The sequence below is a fragment of the Suricata suricatta genome, chromosome 14 (genome assembly GCF_006229205.1).
Source record: "Suricata suricatta isolate VVHF042 chromosome 14, meerkat_22Aug2017_6uvM2_HiC, whole genome shotgun sequence".
Taxonomy (NCBI): domain Eukaryota; kingdom Metazoa; phylum Chordata; class Mammalia; order Carnivora; family Herpestidae; genus Suricata; species Suricata suricatta.
This window is the reverse complement of record NC_043713.1, coordinates 23,368,965-23,373,647: the sequence shown is the minus strand read 5'-3', so window position 1 is coordinate 23,373,647 and position 4,683 is coordinate 23,368,965.

Sequence of the window (4,683 nt, the reverse complement as noted above, 5' to 3'; positions counted from 1 at the left end):
CTTTTTAAAAGTATTTTTTCCAGATCTGTTTTTTTTTTTAAGTTTTCATTTATTTAAATAAAATTTATTTATTTTAGAGGAGAGCCAGAAAGGGAGGGAGAGAATCCCAAGCAGGCTGCACGCTGTCAGCACAGAGCCTGACACAGGGCTTGATCTCCCAGACTGCGAGATAATGACCTGAGCCAAGATCAAGAGCCAGATACCTAACAGTGAGTTACCCAGGAGCTCCTCTTTTTTTTTTTTTTAACGTTCTTATTTACTATTGAGAGAGCATGAGCATGGGCAGGGCAGAGAGAAGGGGAGACACAGAATCCGAAGCAGGCTCCAGGCTCTGAGCTGTCAGCACAGCGCCCGATGTGGGGCTCGACCTCACAAACCATGAGATCATGACCTGAGCCAAGGTCGGATGCTTAACCAACTGAGCCACCCAGGTGCACCATGTGCACCATGTTGTCGGCACAGCGCCCAGTGTGGGCCTCCATCCCACGAACCATGAGATCATGACCTGGGCCAATATCAAGAACTGGACACTTAACTGAATGAGCCACCCAGGTGTCCCAAATTCACTTTCTTTCAGCGCATGTTTTACCCCTACAATATGAGCCTCTGTGCTAGGCCTATAATGGAACTCACAAATGTCCAGGTGTTGTTTTTGTGTTTAGTGACAGTGCTGTAGACCCCAGTAAGACAGGTAAAGACGTGATTAGGGAGGGAAAAGGTCAAGAAGATAAGGCCAAGGGTACCCAGGCTCTTGAGGTTTAAAGGTCGTAAATGTCAGAATTCCATCAGTGGCAACTCCGTATACAGGCAGTTGGATTTGTAGGCAGCTCGCCATGTGATGATTCTGCTTTCCCATATGTTGTCAGGGAACAGCTTACCTGAAATACATCAGCGTAAACCAATCTGTAAACATCAGCCTGTAATGATACTGTAATAAAAGTATATTGAGATGAAAAAGGTGATAAAATAATGTGCAAACAAGTCGAGAGGTCTCATGGAAAATGGGTGGTTGGATTGCAAGCATTTAGGATGTTTTGTTTTCTCTTCCACACTTGGGGAGACTGGCTATGTGTGTTTTAGTCGGTTCTTCAGAGTTCTAGAAGCAGTGGGATGCACACACACACATACACACACATGGATTTATTAGGAAAACTTGGTTTATGTGGTTATGGAGCCTGAGAAGTCCCCCAATCTGCTGTCTGCAAGCTGGAGCCCCAAGAATGCCAGAGTGTAATTCAGTCCAAGTCTGATGTCCTGGGAACCTCGTCTTGTGGCTCAAGCAGTGAGGCAGGAAAGAAGTGAATTCCTCCGTCACCTTTTTTACTCAGGTCCTCCACGGATTGGATGATACCCGCACAGGGTTGGGGGGGCGGGCAGTCTACTGAGTCCACTGATTCAAATGCTAATCCCTTCTGGAAACACCAAGAAATAAGGTTTTATGTGGGAACCCCGTGGCCTGTCAGGCTGACACGTGAAGTGTCATCACAGTCTGCCATCTGCTTGGCCGGTCGATGCTTGTCGCAGAGGGAAGAGTCACCTCTCAGGTTTGGTGGCCTGCTTAACACCCGCTGTGAGGACCACAAAGTATACTATAGGCACGACATCTGGTAATCCTTTCTCCCTCCCTAGTTTAAATGCAGATGTGTTTAATTTTTCATGTCTTGCTTTAAATAAAAACAATGGCATTATCTTTTACTTTAAGTCTTGCTTGGTTTTTCTCTACAAATCATTTTTCTCTATAAAAAACATTTTATCTGCTTGAAATATCTCTCTTCCTGAAACTCACAGTAAACAACTGTCAATAAATGTGTTTCATTCTTGTAGAATGGATACTGAGGTGAGCAGTTAGTCTCTTTTTTAATGGTTAGCATGTGATCAATTTGTCACGTTAATTTGGGTGTACATTTGGTAAGCTATTCCTCAAAGAAGAATAAAGACATTAATTTTGGGGCACCTGGGTGGCTCAGTAGGTTAAGCGTCTTACTTTAGAGCTCAGGTCATGATCTCAGGTTCGTGAGTCTGACCCCTACGTCAGGTGCGCACTGACTGTGGAGCCTGCTTGGGATTCTCTCTCCCTCTCTCTGTTCCTACCCCATTCATGTTCTCCTCCTCAAAATAAGTAAAAATAAAGCTTGGGGGAAAAAAGACATTTTTCAAACAAGAACTAACTCCTGTTACTTGGACTTCATTTAAAAAAAAACAACTGACAGGCTTGTTCGACTTCCATATTTTTGAAAATAACATTTTTTAAAAACACCCTTCCCCTGCAGTCCATGGTCCCCATAGCATGGCTCTCCAGAAGTTTGGGCCCTGCCCCTGTGTCACAGTTCTCTGCCGGGGGTCCTGTGGCCTGTCTTCACACTTGGTCCCACCAGTCCGTGGGCCCTGGGAGGAGAGGGCTGGGCAGCAGAGACCCAGAAGTTTGTTCAGGCTTCTATACTGAGGTACTAATTTTATGTGATAAAGTCTTTCATCTGTTCCTTTAAAACTTTTTTTAAGTTATTCATAAATAACAATTATTTTTCTAGGTTCTAGTTAAAAGTGTTAAGGGTATATCACGGCCTTTATCCGGCTTCCCCTGTCCTCAGGATACTGTGTCCCCTCTTATATTTCCTAACTCTAAAGGTGTCCCCTCAGATCCTTTTTTGGCCTCATCCAATTTGTGTCTCTAGATGTGGATCTGGTGTTTGTCTTACTTGCTCAGACAAGGGGGGAAATGTAACTTGAAGTGAGGAGATCTAGCCGTCACTACTTGTAGCAGACTGTTTTCCAAAGATGGATGGATGGGAGAATTCCATATTCCATCGCACATGCTCCTTCAGTGAGTTCGCAACGCTTCCATCAAGAGGCGGGATCCTTGGTCCCTCCCTTTGAATCCGAACATATCTTTGTAGCCTCAGCCAATAGAAGGGAGCCAATAGAAATACCACTGCATGATTTCCAGGCCCACTTTCAAGACAGTGAATTCCATCTGTCTCTTTCTTGGGATGCTTGCCTTTGGAACCTTGTCACCATGTTGGGAGAAAGCCAAGGCTACATGGAGAGGTCACATTAACAGCCAGCACCACCAGTCATGTGAACAAATGACTCTACCCACCAGTGATTTTTGCTGAGGCCCCAGGCATCCAGGAGCCAAGACCAGCTGCCCCCTACTGTGCTCTGACTGCACTCAGGACTTGGCAGAAATCATGAAAAATAAATTGTAGTGGTTTAAAGACACTGTGGATTTTTTTTTTTTGCATAAATGACCATTCAACAAAAGATAATGAAAGTATTAGTCTGAAATTGCACTACAATTGTTAGAAAGAAAAGGCAAAAAGTGGGCTCATAATAATTAAGTTAAACCTGCATTAGAAATGAAAATCTGTCTCCATGAATCACCTGTAGAGGGTGTGTCCTGCCTAAGCTTATTTGAAAATGTGTGAAAGTTCATTAAAAGTGACAAAATTTTCAGATATCAAGCTTACATACATATATAATTTCTCCATGCATAACTAAGATGCCAAATACATTGCTTTGTGTATAAACATAACACTACTTACATCCAGCCTAATTCAAGAAACCTATGTCTTCACACATGAAAAGATACTCCTCACTAGGCATCAGGGAAATACAAATGGAAACCACAATGAGGTATCACCTGACACCCGCCAGACGACTAGAATAAAAAAGACAAGAAATAAATATTGGTGAGGATGTGGAGAAAAGGGAGCTATTGTGCACTGTTGGTGGGAATGTAAATTGGTACAGCAACTCTGGAAACCAGTATGGAGGTTCCTCAAATTAAAAATAGGAATACCATATGATCCAGTAATTCCACTACTGGATATTTACCCAAAGAAAATAAAAGCACTAATTCACAAAGATGTTTGCATCCCAAGGTTTACTGCAGCACTATTTACAACAGCCAAGATATGGAAGGGACCAAAGTGTCCATTGACAAATGAAGACGTGAGATACCAATCAAGGGTCATGGTTTATACTTGGCTATGCTCTTCAGTCTTTTTAAATCTAGAACAGGGTCCCCCTGTTTTTGTTTTTGTTTTCTGTTACTGACTTGTTTTTAAGAGACTAAGTTTTTTTATATCTGGATGTTTGGATCGTTTCTTCATGATGACATTTAGCTTGTGTCTCTGTCCCCTGTGCTTCCTATAAACTAGATGATAGTGCTAAAGTCTTAATTAGATCGTTGACAATCATATTTCATAGGCAGCCCTGTCTACTCCATATTGTGCCACACTAAGAGGCATGTGATGTCAGGATGTTCTCCCCTAAGTCCAGGATCAACGCAGCAACTCAAAAAGTGGAGGTAATTAAAATGTTCTTTCTGATGGACCGACAGGACAAAATGTGAGCTATTTCCAATTACAAACGTTTTCCTGGTAAGAATGATTGTGAGCTGTGCCTTGGCTGCGTATGAAAAATTGCAACTATAATCCTTATTGTGGCTTAGATATCCAATTATTTCTTGGGAATACTCTCTTTGACTTTACAAAATAATTCAGCAATATGGTGCATCAAAAAGAAAACTAGGGCATCAGAAACCTGGGTTCTAGTCTTACCTCCACCATTTACTCCCTCTTGGTTCTACCTTCAAAAATTTGACCCCTTCTCACAAGCTCCATTTCAACCACCCTGGTCCCAAACAGCATCATCTCTCCCCTGGATTAATTCAAAGGATCC